Source organism: Dasypus novemcinctus, chromosome 1 (genome assembly GCF_030445035.2).
Source record: "Dasypus novemcinctus isolate mDasNov1 chromosome 1, mDasNov1.1.hap2, whole genome shotgun sequence".
Taxonomy (NCBI): domain Eukaryota; kingdom Metazoa; phylum Chordata; class Mammalia; order Cingulata; family Dasypodidae; genus Dasypus; species Dasypus novemcinctus.
In genome coordinates, this window is record NC_080673.1 from 135,170,348 (window position 1) to 135,187,961 (window position 17,614).

General features: G+C 39.2%; 1 protein-coding gene across 4 annotated transcripts in view; it reads right to left on the bottom strand.

The window, feature by feature from the left end:
• The window catches only part of SLC4A4 (solute carrier family 4 member 4), a 445,649-nt gene extending 435,320 nt beyond the window's left edge, over window positions 1-10,329 (bottom strand). For 3 of the 4 annotated variants that reach the window (XM_071216116.1, XM_071216109.1, XM_058297274.2), the window contains exon 1: window positions 9,615-10,270. The gene's annotated coding sequence lies outside the window, so the exon portion shown is untranslated. Of the gene's footprint in view, window positions 1-9,614 lie in introns of all 4 variants that reach the window. The other variant, XM_058297298.2, reaches the window with a different exon arrangement.
• Window positions 10,330-17,614: the final 7,285 nt, after the last annotated feature.

Sequence of the window (17,614 nt, forward strand, 5' to 3'; positions counted from 1 at the left end):
TTGGGGAAAAATAAACCAAATGTAAGATAAGGACTATAGTTAGTAGTAAGATTTTGACAATATTTTTTCATAATTTGTAACAAATGTGTCACAACAATGTAAAGTATCTGTAGTGAGTTGATGTATGGGATGCCTATATGATGTTATGCTTGTTTGCTTTGTAAATTCATAATTTTTACTATACACTTATTGTTTATGTATGTTCATGTACAAATGATATAAAAAATTATAATAAGGTGATTTGGAGGAAAAACACTTTGGTTAGTAGTAATATTTTGAGGATTCTCTTTAATCATTAATTAAAAATGTTTCACAATAATGCAAGGTATTGATGGTAGGGTGAGATTTGAGAGTCCTGTGTACAATGTTATATGTTTTTTTTGTAAGTTAACAACTGTTACTATACACTTTCTGTTTATGTATGCTTACGTATGAGTGATATATTTCAATAACTTTTTTAAAAAAGGAAAAAAAAATAAAGAGTTTAGGTAATTTTTCCAAGGAACTACATACAACACATTCCAAATGTGAATAACAGAATTTCATCCCAAAAGTTAATGGATTCCAAACTTCATTACAACATATTTCATGAGAAATATTTTGAAAGACATAAAAGCAATGATTAGAACCACTACACTAGAGGAATATCTATAGAATAGAATTTAGTCATGCATCTCTGATTGATTTGACCAGATCTTTAAACTAAGTATCATTCAAACATTCCACTGAATAAAGACTTTTTTGCTATAGAATATGCTACACACTGTGAGGACCAGAAAAGAATATTGTAACACAGCTCTTGCAGTGAGGTGGCATTCAGTATAGCAGGACAATACCAACACATATGAAACAAGTGAACTGTGTAAGGAATAAGCAATAAAGACCAATCAAAGTATAGAATTCACTGTCTAGTTTTAGCAGTGAAAATGCCGGTTTGAACTATATTTCCATCTGATGTTTTTGTTTCATTTTTTAAATGTGTTTTTCAAGGGAAATTTTCTGATCTCATTTATCTAAATCTTTGGAGACATATCCTATCTGCCTTTTCTCTTTTCCCTGGTAAAAGAGCTACACTGGTGAAAACGCAAACGTGTGAGTTGGGTATTTCTGCTTAATCTGTTCAAGCTCAGCAATTTTCTAAAGGCGATTGTAATCAGTACTTTAACAATTTCCCTACCTAGAGGCCCTTCTCTGCTAACATCATGAGCATTCATCTCACATTCCTTAAGACACAGTCTCCAGAGGTTGAAGGAATGAAGGAATTTATGAAACAGTTCAACTGTGATGCCTCACTGCAGCTGCAGTCAACATACAACACTTAAGGGGAGAGTTTGAGGGGTACAGCCACCAACCCCCAAGGGCTGGTCAAACTTTCGGTCTGATAGTCTCACTGACTCCTTGTTGAATACAAACATGTTTCATCAAATCAAGTTTCCAGGGCTTTATTCATGATCATTCTGGGGAAGAAGGTATGAAAACCTGGTTTGTATTAAAGGCATTAAGTCATACATAAGACAGATTTCCATGTTGAAGAACACAAGAAATGGAAGAGCTAATACCATTCTCTCAGGATATCAGTTAAGATGGCATAATTGTCACAATCTTATTCTTTACACATTTGTCCTTCCCTAAAGCGACAGCATCCATTTTTTTTTAAAGTCTCTGGTACTGACTGGACACCAAAGGGAGAGCCCTTGCCTCCAGCATTTAATATTGCAAAAATCAGATATGCTGGATGCTTTTGTTTTAAAATTACCCAGTTTAACTTCTGGAAGGAATAAAATCACCAAGAACAGGAGATGACGTTTTCTGAAATTCACTATTTTTAAAACAGAAATTTAACAAGGCTCATCATAATTATCATTTGTATTTATTTCAGTTTTCCATAGCCTTTTACCTGTAGTAGAAAACAAAAGCTACCTGTTATACTGAATGATTCCATTTTCCACTAAGTCACCCTAAAGCAGCCACACTTGGGTCAAGCACACATGAGGTACAATACCTAAAATGTAAGCATCCTTACATAAAATTACATCCTTAGATAAAATGCTCAATAGTCTTGAGTACCGCAAAACAGTTATAATTGAAAGATGAAAGCTAACCAACCAAGACCATCACCATCTCTTTAAAAACAAAAAAATAAACAACACACAAGAATATAGGAAAGGAAAATCAGTCTATACAGGTAAGAAAATCTAATTAGTTCCCACATAAAATTCGAAGTTCCTTCTGCTTGCAAGTCTGATTTTGCAAAGGGATACCTACTATTTTTAAAATGAGAATCGATTATATAATTCTCAAAAAGAAATCATATAAAATTTAATTCTATTTAATTTAAAAATAAAAATAAATATATGCCACCAAACCAATTTTCAAGCGACAAAAAAAGAGGGTCGCAAAATCAAACCAATGGATAAAAATCATGCCTTTAAGGGATTAAGAATTGTTGCTTTATGCAAACGTTATACGCTACAAGTTTGCTTTTTTTTCCTTTAAAGATTTATTTTTTTATTTATTTCTCTCCCCTTCCCCTCCCCCACCCTCCAGTTGTCTGCTCTCTGTGCCCATTCACTGTGTGTTCTTCTGTGTCCACTTGTATTCTTGTCAATGGCACCAGGAATCTGTGTCTCTTTGTTATGTCATCTTGCTGCGTCAGCTCTCCATGTGTGGCACCACTACTGGGCAGCCTGCACTTTTTTCGCACTGGGTGGCTCTCCTTACAGGGCGCACTCCTTGAACGTGGGGCTCCCCTATCCAGGGGACACCACTGCGTGGCACAGCAGTCCTTGTGCATATCAGCACTACACGTGGGCCAGCTCATCACAAGGGTCAGGAGGCCCTGGGTTTGAACTTGGACCTCCCAAGTGGTAAGCAGACGCTCTATCTGTTGAGCCAAATCTACTTCCCTACAAGTTTGCTTTTGATATTGCATATCACCTTATCCACACTATGCTGAAAACCCCCTTTAAAAGCTCCAATTTTCAGCTATTATTCATCCTTAAATATTCAATTTTACAGGAAACATGTTTCCAAGATATCAGCACTAGAAAACTCACTACAGTATTTTAAATCTGGTAATTTATTGGCCATCATTTTAAATATAGAAACGAAAAATATTCAGCATGTAAGCTTGTGAGAGATCACCTAGGGAGTAAAAAACAGTAATCATTTTCAAGAGTTCTCTAGGTCCAGTGCATGTTATTTGATACGATCTATATAGGAAAACAGGTGATCTCAAATGCTGGCTGTTAGACTCAATTTTTCAATCTGATGTTTTCATAAACACTGTTCCCAATTCAGCTTAGCTAGAAAAAGTCTTAGAGAAAAAAACGGAAAGCAGTTTGAATCACTCACAGTAACAGCTCAAGAAACAAGGCTTAAATATGTTGTTCATTCAGTCAACAAACATTTACTAATATAGCAGACACGGTTCTCAGTGCTGACACAGGTTGACTCAGGAATAGGGACTGTTGTAGAAGACAAGAACAGTAATAACTATCATATGCATGGCCATTTACATTTCAGAACAGGTTTCAGAGAGATCACCTCATCTATCCCTCATGTTACTGCTATGAATGAGGTTTTAAAATCATTTTAATAATGAAAAAAGAGAAACATAATTTTTTAAGTTCCCAATGACAAATAGTAAGTAAGAGAGCTGGGACACCACTCTGTATCTTCCAAATGCAAATCCCCATCAGTCACTGGGCAGTACAAAGTTACAAGATGCTCTACCTTTACGTTAAGTGCTGAGGACAAGGTCTGCATGTTTTTTAGTGCTGTGTTAAAATTATTTTTATTTTTTAAGGACAGGGTTTCACAGATTCAGACTATGATATTTCCAAGTACAAAATGTTTCTAATATCTTTACCCACTTTTTTTATTATATGGAAGCATTTGGTGAATGAATTTCCCTGGTTAGCCAAGTTTTCTAAACAAATAAGAAAAATTAGCTCCCCAAATATTAAAATCTTTCTTACTTGGGATAGTATTTTGGAGACAACCTCACAGGAAAAAAAAATACTTTACAAAGGAGTATAGTCAATAAACATAAAAAGTTACTCACAGAAGTGTAAATTGCAACCACAATGTTATGCCACTATACATCCACTAGAAGGCCCGAAATTTTTAAAAAATAATACCACCTCTTTCTAAAGAGGTGGCATAACTGAAACTCTCAAACTGCCGGTGGGACTGTGAATTAGTACTGTTTTGAAGAAAGGCACTATCTATTAAAACTGACTCACAATTCAACTCACAACTCACAAAACAGAAATTCCCACACTTTCACCAAAAGGTATTTGTAAGAATGTTCATAGCAGCACTACTCATAATAAGTGCAAAATTGGAAACAACCCAAAAGTCCTCCAAGAATGAAATGAACAAATAAAATGTGGTGTTCTCATATAGTAGAGCACTATAGAGCAATGAGAATAAGCAAACTGTTGTTACACACAAAACATGAATGAATCTGAAAAACATAATGCTGAGCAAAATAAGTCAGATAAGAATATATACTATGTGATTCACTGACAGGAAGTTCACTAATAGGTAAAAGTAATCTACAGTCTCAGAGGAGAGGTTACCTTTGGGGAGAAGTAATGACTTGGTGGGGGAAAGGGGGTTACTAGATGTCAGCAGTGGTCTATATCTTGGCTGTGGTATAATTTAATGACATGCACTTTTCTGTATACATGTTAGATTTCAATTTTTTTAAAAAAACTTTACGTAAATAGATAGGAAGTAGGTAAGAAGGGAGAAAAGGCAGGAGAGAAGGCCATATAATACAGTTATGTGATCAGGGTCTATGCCTAATTGGTCCTCACCTACTATGTTGGTTTAACTCTGGCATCGGCTTTCAGTAGTTTGCCTACCTATTTCTTTGCTCCCAAGCTGTCCTCTGGCACTTCTCAAACTTATCCATGGTCGCCAATATCACCTCATTTCTATCTTCTAATTTGCAGTTAGCCTCTGTTACAAGATTAGAAATCTTTTAATCAATCATGTTAGAAGTATATGTGAATTAAGAGTAAATAGACTTGAGGAATATTCTATGAATAAAGTGGAACCGCTTTAATGTATGTATTTTACCCTTTCTTTCGCCTATTCAGAGGCTTTATTTTTGCTGAGGAATATACCAACTAAATGAGTTTCAAATAGATGAAGTTGTTCTTAGACTCTCAGAGAACAGCAGGTCCCTGGGCCAAAGTTAGAGTTAACTTACATAAAATTCCCAGTCCCACAAGTGTACTTGTTCACAAATAATATAAAGGAGATTATCAATCAGTGAACATAATTATAAAAAAGAAAAGAAACTTATAATTTCTTATTCAAACCTTATAAAAAAGCTTTTCTACCAGCGTCATTTACAGAACATTGTCGGTTTTAAAGACAATATATTCCTTTTTCATTTTGTATTATAATTAATTTTAATTTTAAACACCTCCACCAAAAGAAAAGTATACTTGGAATTTTATTTAAAACCTTTCTAACGTTTATAATACAGAATTTCAAGTTAAACTGAAGGTAGCCTTTTCCACACAAGTAGGAGGACAAAACCCCAAAATACCAGTTGATGATTATTAATTTGCTTTAACATTCTAATTTCTTGTAACTCTTTTTTGTGTTCCTTCTTCATGAGAAACAAAAGTAAGCTCTCAAGACTGGAGGTAAAATTGGTACACACGAACTGAAAAATCTTCCCTAGTGAAACACCCTCTGGTGTTGCAGAACCTGAATAAAGTTGAGCCAAGCTGACACGGCTGCTGAGCAGAATTACCAACAGGGAAAATAAGTTGTCACTTTAAACCTGGATAAACTTTTACCTGCTTTAGAATCTGTGGCTGTGACTAGAACAACATTCATTCCCTAATGACAATAATTCAACAAGCATGTACCACTAGTCAAAAGATAAAACACTTATTCCTACCTCCACCAAGAATTTTCCGTTCATTTTAAGGAAAGCATTGAAAGATCTCTGTGTTTTCGTTTCCTCATCCTTTTTAATGAGCATAACGATCCCTCACATATATTTAATTTGCAGGGAAAAGTAACAAGGTAAGTGTTCTGGCTCATGGAAAGAACCACAGATGAGCATGGTTTCACCATTACTATTTCTACCACCATTTAATTTGAATACACAACAATTCAGAAGGAAGTAAGACATCATCATTAAAAATAAAATTATGGACATCATAAAGAGGATTAGAGGGAAATTTTTTTTCTCTTCTTTACCACCACAGGTTAGTAAAGCCATTATCCATCATTGCCTCAAAGTACTTTTTTTTTGGTCTTTATTTTTTTAATGTTTCATTCAAAAAATATGAGGTGCCCATATAACCCCCCCATCCCCCTCAACCCCCTCCTCCCCCCATAACAACAATCTCCTCCATCATCATGAGACATTCATTGCACTGCCTCAAAGTCCTACTTTTGGTGCTTTGTTTGAATGTCACTGCACTACTGAAACTAGAGAAATGCAATAAAAAACACTGCCACAAAATCATTATAATGCTAGTAAATATGGCTTTAGATAATATAAAATTAGCCACCTCTACAATTACTAGTATACATTATATATATTTGCATGTATATAAATGTACGTGGAGCAGAAGAACTACAACGGTGGGTTAGGAGAATCCATCTCCTCTGCTGGAAAAGTAACTAAAGGCATGAAACACTGAGAAATAAAATATCATGTTTATGCCAAAAGACAGTAACATAATTTCTATTTTGTGGCACTTTTTCAAATGTTTAAATATTGGGAGATATAGAAGAGCATTTGGAATACAACTTAGCCCTGACCTTATACAAAAAAAACATTATTCTTTCTTTCCCTTATCATTCCTGCATCATGAAAAAAAAAAAATTCCCCCAAATTAGCAAGAACTGGTTTTATAAAGTCTTACTAATTTCCTCAATATTCCTAAATTATATGGTTTTCTAAATGACTCCACAAAATTTCAGAAAATCAAAGGTCAAACTCAAAAACACCATCAAGTGAGAACCAAGATAAATAGTCTGCTTCCTTTGTCCCATCAAGTCCTGTACCCTGATTCCTTTCATTAAGTAACTATTAGTTAGAAACTTTAATCATCATTACAAGATTTTCCTCTTCTCAATGTGTTCTTTCCACTCCTCTTCTTTATATCTGTAACTCTAGTCTTAGAGTTCATTCATATTAATAAAAACAAACACACAGAGAAACTCCAGGAAACAAGCATGGTTATGTATCACCATACTTCAGCCGCACAGAATTCTCTCCGGACTCTTCTCCCCAGCAATAGAGTCCTAGTGGACTGCAGCGCCCTCAGAGGCAGGCAGAGAGAAACCCGAACATCTACATGATTTACCAGCTAGCCAGCATGTTCTTTCCTTAAGCGTTGTGTTTTTCTTTAAGATGCAAGTATCGCCAGACTATCTGCCTTGTTATCAGAACAAGGGATCAGAATCTAAAAATCGTTCTTGCCAGAGCTCAGCAAAAAAATGAGATTATCAGCAAGGTATGCTGGACGTTGTCCCAAAGGTTACCCAATTTCTATCACCTTCTCTCTTTCACACAACATTATTAGAAATCCAAAGTGTCTTCTAATGGTTTAAAAAGGTTAATAATAACACCAGCAGCCAAGCATTTAATGTTATTTTATGTTGGCAAAATAAACTAAAAGAGATATCACTATAAACTGAGAGTATATTCAGGCAATCTTATTTGACTGGGGTGCCTTATATGTTTTAAAGTCTGCAGAAATGACCCTGAAATATATGATTATGAAAAAACTCATTTTGAGAAGCATTCACATACAAAATGTTGGGGTTTCTTAGATTTCTGTTTTCTCAAAGACAGACATGCCTTTGAGAAACACCCCATATTAATCCTCCCACACCAATGCCCTGTGCCTCAACTGTTCCTAAGATCACTCCTTTCCTGTTTCCATCCACGTATATGGAAGTTTTGTGTTGTTTCAGAGACTCTGGAATTAAAACCTTTATTAATTCAATTACAAGATTTAATATAATGAGATCCGAATCCTATCACTACTTTTAACTTTAAAATGAAAGTAAAAGTTTTTCTCAGTTAAAAAAGCTGAAGAAAAATAAGCAGGCATGTTTCCCCTGAATGAAATTACATTAATAACCTCAAACTAAGTGCTTTAATGACCATGAAATTATTTCACTGCTAATGTGATAGATACAAGGCACAGAGATCTTTCTTAGTCTGAAATGGTCTCAAAAGACATTACAATGGCTAAAAGAAGCTACTGAATGTTCTTCTAACTAACTGCATTGAAGAATCATTCAAATCAGAATGAAAAGAAAACAAATACTAATGAGTAATTTATACTTTAATTCAGGTAATATTCCAACTCCAAGTCCCATATACAAAAAAAAAAAAAGAGGAAATATGATACAATCCAGAGTCTCTTAGTAAAGGAAAGATTTGAGACAATGTATAGATAACACTGGTGTATTTAATACAGACCACAGACCATGATTTCTCCCTGGGAGCTACTTTCCCTGACACTGAAGTGAAATGGGAAAATAAGTGAAGAGGGTAAAGCAAAGTGGTTACTGTTCTTCAGTGTCAACACTGGAAACAGCTTGCTGTAAGCAATTATACTGAGAAGGTAGGGCTTCAGAAGACTGAGTGTGGAAAAAACAGAAGTTTCACAAGGATCTGGGGGTAGCAGGTAATGCTCTGCATTGGGAGAACAGAGATAGAACTGCTTACTTCTCCATCTTTCACATCCAGTTCAGTTTTGTTTTGTTTATTTTCCTTTTGTTCTTTAAGAACTGTTTTCCCTTGTGGTGCCTGCTGCAGTCTGCTGATGTAGTTCCCAACTCTTGCCTTCCTTTGGTGACTGTTATTAACGGACTGGCAAAGGCTGAGTAAAATGCACTTAAGAAAAAAGAAATTTCCTCTCTTGCCAAGACGCACATGGTGCCCAGTACCTGAGAACTCCGCTGTCGCTGGCCAAAAGAAATCCCACTTTAACCTCTGCCTCCCTCTTCCAAATTCACTGCAAATAAGTGTGTGTGCCACTTGCAGAGAATCTGCCTGACTCACCCCCCGCCTTCGACGTGCCAGGGAGAGATGTGAATGCTCCGTCTGGGAGCCGACAGGCAAGTGGGGGCCGTGGCCTCAGTGGCACCGAGAGTCCCCCACACATCCCCGCTGGTGGGTTGGAGGATGTTCCCCGGCCAGGCAGGTGCCCCGACTCACTAGCTACCACCCAGGCTCACAGGAACACACGTGTCACCGCCACCGAGCCCAGCCGGCTGTGTACACTTGCCCCACAGTCCTGCTAACAACGCCCAGCTTCGCGCTAGGGGCTTTGCAGAGAGGAAGAAAAGGACCACCCAAACTCCTCTCCAAAAGCTACGAAGAAAAGGATAGAGAAAAAAAGAAAGGACTTTTCCGCGGAAGCAGCTGGCACACACCGCCAGCGCCCAGGGGAGGAGATGCCCGGCCCGCAGCTGACCTCCCTCCCCGGAGCGCGCAGAGGCCGCCCGCGCTCCCCCCGGACCAGCCCCCGGGTCCGCGCCCGCCGCCGCCGCCAGGGTGAGGCGGGGACTCCGGGCGACCCTCCATCCCGCCGCCCGAGCCGGACGCTCACCTCCTGGGGTCCGGCTTCCGTCGCTCCTCCAGTTTGGCAGCCGAGTGTGGGGCCGCAGCGGCCGCCGCTGCCTTTGCTGCCGCCACGACTGCCGCCGTCCCCGCCGCGGGAGCACTGCCCGGCGCGCCTCGGGGCCTGAAGGCTAGGGGCCCCCGGGATCCCCGGAGGCGCGGGCGCGGGCCGCGGCGGGGCCGAGCCCCGGCAACTTGTCAGCGCGAGGCGCGGAGCGAGCGGGGCGCGAGCCACCCGCGCTCAAGTAGTCACAACTTTGCCGCCCGGGTGGGTGCGCGCTCCGGCGCCGAGGGCGGCGAGCGCGGGAGAGCGGGAGAGCGGGGCGAGCGCGCGGGGGCGGGAGGGTCTCCCGAGCAGGCACAGCTGGAAACCTGAACGGCCCGGAGGAAGGGGGCAAAGGTGACGCGGGGACGAGAAGACTCCACGGCCCGCGTGGTGCGGGCGTGAGAGCACGGGCTCTACTCTACTTTGCCTTCTGCAGCTCCTGCATATTTATGGGGATCTCCGCTGTTACTGCCAGGAACTAACACTGCAGCGGTGGTGTCCCGCCCCGGAGCCCCCCGGGGACAAGGGTCGGCGAAGGCAGCCGCGGCGGAGGCTGTGCGGCGAGAGCAAACCCGCGATCCATATTTAAAGCCGCTAGTGGCCGCGGCCGGCCCCCTGCCCTACCCTCGCGCGCGCCCGCGCGGCCCCCGCCGCTCCCGGCCGCCGCTCGGCGTCAGCCGCCCCGGCTCCGCGGCGGCGGGGAGGGGCCTGGGGCCGCGCCGCCCACGCCGGGGGCTACGGCGCTGCGGGCTGCGCCTGCCGGGAGCTGGCGGGCGCCCGGCTTCCGACCCGCCGCCCTCGCCTCCCGGGGATCCTTCGCTCGCACGCTCTTAGCGCGCTACAAGGGCTATTATTTTATTTTTTTTATTTTATTTTATATTTTATTTATACCCTTTTCACAAGAGTTCCTCGCTGGGAGAGGCTATTCTCCCACGCAAACGTGAAGTTGCATGCCTTTCCCAACCCGGTATCACTCTTGAGGCTACACAAAACTTGTGGTGTAGGGGTAGAAAGGTCCACCAGAACACAGTATTAAGTGATCGTTCACTATTAGCAAAGGGTGTCTGGAGAACGGGGATTCTCAACCTTGTCCTTTGTTTTTATCACTGGTGGCTGCTGTCTGCCTTTCGAAGTTAAGGAAACACTCTCAGCAATACAAGGGGTTTTCTTGAGCGTGCAGAGATTGGTTTTATTTACTCTGTTCCTAAGGCTAATTAATGAGGCTAAAGTACCCTTTTGCCAAGCAAATAATAATAATAATATAGCAATGACCCATCCCCATTAAGATCAGTTAAGTATATCATGAAGCTATGAAACAGACTTACAGCACATCTAACAACGTTCTGAGTATTGTTAGAGAGTAGCCTCTCAATTGGATTTTAGTTACACTATATATGACTCAGGGGCGCATGCATTTCCTACATATATATAATGTGTGTGTGTGTGAGAGTGTGTATGAAAGACCCTGGTCAAAGTGCATTTTCAATAGCAACCACCAAAACACATAAAGCTTCTGAGAAATAATTTCACATACTAACTGCTCCTGGTTCCGAACTTTTCTTCAGTAAAAAGCTGTTGCTAATAACACCTCCAGAGGGGCGAAAAAATTTTGGAGTACAATAATTTGGGGAGAGTTTGGAGAAAGAGGCTTTTATTTCCAGGATTTAAAACTGGAAAAATCTAGGATGCCTCAGCAATGCTTGGGAAGCAGGTATGAAGCTTGTATCTTTAAAAAAAAAAACTTGTATCTTTAAAACCCTTACTTAGCCAATGCTCAGAACAACTAGAAAACACCCCAAGCTAGCTAATGTCTGAAATTAAAATGTACTAATGTCATGGGTTGGGGTCTTGTCACATCTGGCTCAGATATATATTCACACTTGCTGTAATAAATGATCCACTGCAATGACATGGGAAATTCAAAAGAGAGCATAAAATAAAAATTTGGCTTTAAAGTTTTTGTCTACATAGTTATATTTTGGTTTTAACTAATGTTAAAGTTAACCTTCTTTTCCTAAATACACAGTTAGCAAGAATCAGTAACCTCAAAAGTAAGCTCCTAGGCAAAGGGAAGCCACTTTTGTATTAAGAATTTGCCACTGCTGCTCTGCAGTTTTTCACACTGTGGATTATGTATTTCAACATAGCTGGCAACTTCTCACTATAATCATGAGCCAGCCATGAACAGTCAGTGTTCATGAATGTTTGGAAAAGGAAGAGTCCAAGAAACCTAATTTTTTTTTAGCATTCTGCTACAAAATTTATCAAACTGTCCTTTACACAAACCAAAGAGGGAACCCCTGGAGGCAATTCACTTATCAAGCCTGGGAAGATTTTACCCTGCAGGGGATATGAAGTCGTACTTGGCTTTAGGGGCAGGAGGGATTGAAGGGCTGTGGGGGTGAGGTTTTGTGTACTTTGCATTAGTGGGGGGGGGGGGGGGGGGGAAGAGTTGTCTTTGGCAAAGAGCCAACAACCTTTGTTATCATTCTCATTGCTTTATGTTTGCTATCCCACAATTAAAAGAGCATGTTCCCTTTCCTTTCCTATTGATTATTGTCCACTAATTGAGATACATGTGCTTTTTCCTTTGAAAGGTCATTGATTAACTTCTCTGGTTAGCTCTGCATGTGGTCACCTTTGCCAATGCTTTTCTAGGTGAGGACAATGAATCCTGAGATTATTTTTTTTCACCTATCCTAAAACTTGAGTTATGTCCCTTGATTCTCATGAGCCCAAAGAAAGATTTATTTGTTCTGTTTTTGTCTTGGGGTTCACACAACTTGGTGACAAGAAAAATGAACAGAAACAATTAATGGAATTAGAAAAACAGTATAAATAATCCTTACTGATAATGATTTATTTACTTTTTAATCAATAGCTCTCTGTGCTGAATGACCTTCCACAATACCCACCCACTGTTTAGTTCATCAATCAAATTTATTCATATCATACAAAGTCCTAATAGGAACATAAAGAAAACAGAAAGACTGGAGGAAGAACATTTGTTGAAATGATAAGCACCATCTAGTGGCGGCAAAAGATGAAACCTCTTGATGACATAATGTCTCCAGCAAGAGTGAAGATAAAAGTTTTTGAAAAGGCAGTCCAGGGGTTCCTGTCTCTTATAAGCTTAGGACTCTTTTATCCTAAAACAAGAAGATTGTATGTAGTTAAACAGTGCAACTGATAGGCCCTGTGTTGTTTATTCAAATAGAGTACAGATATGATCCACAGATTTTACCCTAAAGATTTTTCGCAATTTTTGTTTGACTTGGAATAGGTCCTTAAATTTAAGTTATATGTTTCCTCCTTACATAAAATGAGAAGAGTGAGGGCTTGTCACTCGATATTTTCTGTAAAACACTTTGTTTAACAAATAGCAGAACAAGTCAATGTGACTAGCTGTATCCTAGGAGTTTCCCCCCTTTATGCTATTCTATGAAAAAAGACAAATAAAAGGTGAAAGATGTCACTGAGTGTTTATCCTTCAGCTATGCAAAATTATACCATTCATGCACATCTCTTTTGGGGGCATAAATAGAAAGGTGATAGTAAATACATTATAGCCTATTACGACAAATTTCAACAAATAATCAAAATGTTTCTATCAAGTCTTTTTTAAATACGTGACTCATTCATGAAAGTTTATAAACATTTTGCAACACAGAATAGAGATTTTCTTTGTGCTGATATTGTCTTCACTTATAGTTGTTTTATTATTAAACGATATTTCAAAAGAATGATCATTAAAGTTGCCACTATGCATTAATTTGGTCAACCACTTCTTGATGTAAGAGTAAGGAAATAGTAGATCACTATTGCTTCTCATTTTGGGGGCAGTCTGGGAGAAAACTGAAGTTGTTTTTATCACATATTTTAAAATATCCAGAAAGTTCATATTCAATTTGCAAACTCCTCAATAATCTAACTAACCTAGATTTATAATCCACATCCCTTCCTTCAATCCTTGGGTTTAAAAACAGCTGTAGCCCCATTTTATGAGAGAAGGAAGGTGAACACAGTGTATGCAAGTTATCAGCATGGCAAGAGCTGAGAAAAATAGTTATATTTGGTTAAACATCATAAATGGCCTCACAACTTAAACTACTAAACTCTCAATCATACCTGTCATTTTTTTTATTTTTACTTTTAACTTTTTATATTGAAATATATGAAATATATCACTCATACACTTGTTTATGTATGTTCATACATTGAAATATCTGAAATATATCACTCATATACTTGTTTATGTATGTTCATATATATATATTTCAATATAAAAAGTTAAAAGTAAAAATTTTTAAAAAATGACAGGTATGATTGAGAGTTTAGTAGTTTAAGTTGTGAGATGTTATATATGTTTGTTTTATGTTATATGTTTGTTTTTTAAGTTCACAACTATTATACATTGTGTATATAACATCTCACCCTACCACCAATAACTTGCATTGTTTTTAAACCTTTTTAACTAATGATTAAAGAACATTGTCAAAATATTACTACTAAACAATTTTTCCTCTAACCAATCCAATTGTTATCTTTATATCATTTATATATGAACATACATAAACAAGTGTATAGTAAAAGTTGTGTACTTACAAAGCAAACATGCATAACGTCATACAGGGGTCCCATACATAAACCCTCCACCAACACCTTGTATTGTCATGAGACATTTGTTGCAAACTATGAAAGAACACTGTCAAAATCTTACTACTAATCATAGTTCTAATCTTACATTTGGTGTGTTTTCCCCCGAACCCACCCTATTATTATTTTTTAAATATATTTTTTATGACAGAAGTTATAAACTTATAAAACAATTATGCACATGTGCAGAATTCCCAAACAACACCCCTCCATCAACACACCACAATTTGCTACAGATAAAATATCATCTGATTATTGCCATGTCCATAGTGTACATTTGCCTCACTTTTTCCATACTGCATCAGTATCAACATAGTACATCTTTTGAATAGATGCAAGAATATTATATTATTACTACTAACCACAGTTCATAGGTCACTTCAGCTGTATTTTTCCCATGCTTTTCCACATTCCCAACACCCTGCAGTAGTGACATACATTTGTTGTTGCTCACAAAGGACACTCTTGCATCGGTAACATTAACCACAATTCTCACCCACCTCTTGGTTTACTGTGCTTTCCAGTTCCTAGATTATTCGCAACCATTCTGTCAACTGGTATTTACATAACTAGACTACCATTTTCATCACATCCCCATTTATAAACTAGCTGTTACTCACTGTGTGTTACCATCCACTCTATACATTTCCACATTTTACAGTAAAGCTAATTAAAACTTCTACATACAGTAAATATCAGTAGTCCACTCAGTCCTTCTCTTATCTCTTTTAAGAATTCACCACCTACCACCAGGTCTTGAAGATATTTTCCAATCATTTCTTCTGGAAGTTTTATGGTTCTTGCTTTTATTTTTAGTTTTTTGATCCATTTTGAGTTGGTTTTTGCATAAGGTGTGAGATAGAGGTCCTCTTTCCTTCTTTCAGCTGTGGGTGTCCAATTCTTTCAGCACCATTTGTTGAATGGATTGTTCTGCCCAAAGCTGTGTGAGTTTGACAAGCCAATCAAAAATCACTTGACCATACCTGTGAGAGTCTGTTTCTGAACCATAAATTTGGTTCCAGTGGTCTATTGTGTCTGTCTTTAGCCCAGTACCATGCTGTTTTTACCAATATAGGTAGGTATTATGATTTAAAATCTGGAGATGAGGGTTCACTTTTCCTTTTTATGATGTTTCTGGCTATTCAGGACTCCTTACCCTTCCAAATAAATCTAATGACTGTGTTTTCAATTTTTCCTTTCATGCTGGTGGAATTTTTATTGGGATTGCATTAAATCTGCATATCAATTTGAGTAGAACTGACATCTTAATGATATTTAGTCTTCCAATCCATGAGCATGGAATGTTCTTCCAGTTATTTAGGGTTTTTTTGATTTGTTTTAACATTGAGTTGCAGTTTTCTAAATACAAGTGCTTTTACATCATCAGTTAAGTGTATTCCTATTTGAGTTTTATCTGTCTTATTTTATTTTCACCACTTTTTTTGACACTTTTAGTACTTTTATTGATATAATCGTCATTTCTAGACTCTCTTCCAGGCCTCTCTCTCCTCTCTTTTCTTTTTAGACTCTAGCACACCCTTTAGTATTCCTTCAAATTCTGGTCTCTTGCTTAGAAATTCTCTGTTTCTGTTTATCTGTGAATATCTAATTTCACCCTCATTTTTGAAAGACAGTCGTGCTGGATATAACATTCTTGGCTGGAAGTTTTTCTCTTGTAGTATCTTAAATATATCAGACCACTGTCTTCTTGCCTCAATGGTTTCTGGTGAGAAATTAGCACTTAATCTTATTGGATATCCCTTATATGTTATGCATTGCTTTTCTCTTGCTGCTGTCAGAATTCTCTTTGTCTTTGGCCTTTGACATTCTGATGAGTATGTGTCTTGGAGTTGGTCTATTTGGATTATTTCAGATGGGAGTACATTGTGCTTCTTGGACAGGGATATCTACGTCCTTTAATAGAGTTGGGAAATTTTGTACCATTATTTCCTTAAATATTCCTTCTGCCCCTTTTCCCTTTGCTTCCCTTCTGGGACACCCGTGACATGTATGTTTGCACACCTTTTGCTGTGATTTAGTTCCCTGAGATCTTGTTCAATTTTTCCATTCTTTTCTTCATCTCTTCTTTTGTATGTCCATTTTCAGAGGCTATTTTTTCAAGCTCACCAATCAATCCTATCTTCTGCCTCCTCAAATCTGCTATTACACGATTCCAATGTTTTTTTAATTTCATTGATTGCACCTTTCATTCCCATAAGATCTGCTATTTTTCTAGGTATGCTTTCGAATTCTTTGTGCTCATCCAGTGTCTTCTTAATATCCTTAGCCATCTCATTGAATTTATTAAGGAGATTTGTTTGAACATCTATAATTAGTTGTCTCAACTCATTTATGTCATCTGGAGGCTTATCTTGTTCCTTTAACTGGGCCATAGCTTCCTGTTTCTTGGTATGGATTGTAATTTTTGTTGGTGTCTTCTCATTTGGCTTATTAGAGTATTTATACTGGGTGCAGTTTTTCTCTTTAGTTTAGGGCTTCCTATCATTTCTCCCTTGCTGGTTATGCAGTAGGAGCCAAGCATGTAGTTGGTGCTGTAAGCTGTGGAGACTCAAGCTGCCTTCATTGCACCAAGGACCAATGATGCTTCTTCCAACTTTCTCCTTTGCCAGGGGTACACAGCTATGTGGAATAATCCTCATGCAGGCCTAGACTGTCATTGCTCAGAGAGACTGATGAAGCTTCACAACCCTGTCTGCCCTGCCTGGGGCAGGAATGGAGCTGCAGGGGTGGGCAGCAATCTATGCAGTGTGGGTCCAAGATGACCACAGTTGCCCTGGTAGGCTTCTGATTATCAGTCAATGCCAGCCAAAGTTCTCTGCAGTTATCTGTATAGGCTGGTGCAGCGCTCCTCAGCCCCTCCCTACCAGAGGCGGGGCTGAAGCCTAGGCTAGGGCTGCAGGCTGATCTGTGTGGAAGAAACTGGTTCCTGCCAACAGGGAGAGTTTCAGTCAGCCAAGCTTCCCCTCAGGCTGGGGGCGGAGTCAGAATGGCGGCTACTGGCTTGGGGTGGTTCTCACCCCAGCCGTTCCCAGGGTTATCTCTTAGCTAGCCAAGTCTCCTAATCTGTAGCCGAATGGGCGGCCAACCATCTCCTCCTCCCCTGTTTCTGGGAAATGGATCTTCCAGTTTCCGTCACAGAACAGCTCTTGGGGCGGTGTGCTGCCAGCGCAGGATAATCACCGGCCTCCGCGGTTTGGCCCGTAATTTCCCAGAGAGGCTGGCGCTGGTCCCCGCAGCTTCCTCCCTGCTGGAGGTGGCACTGGGGC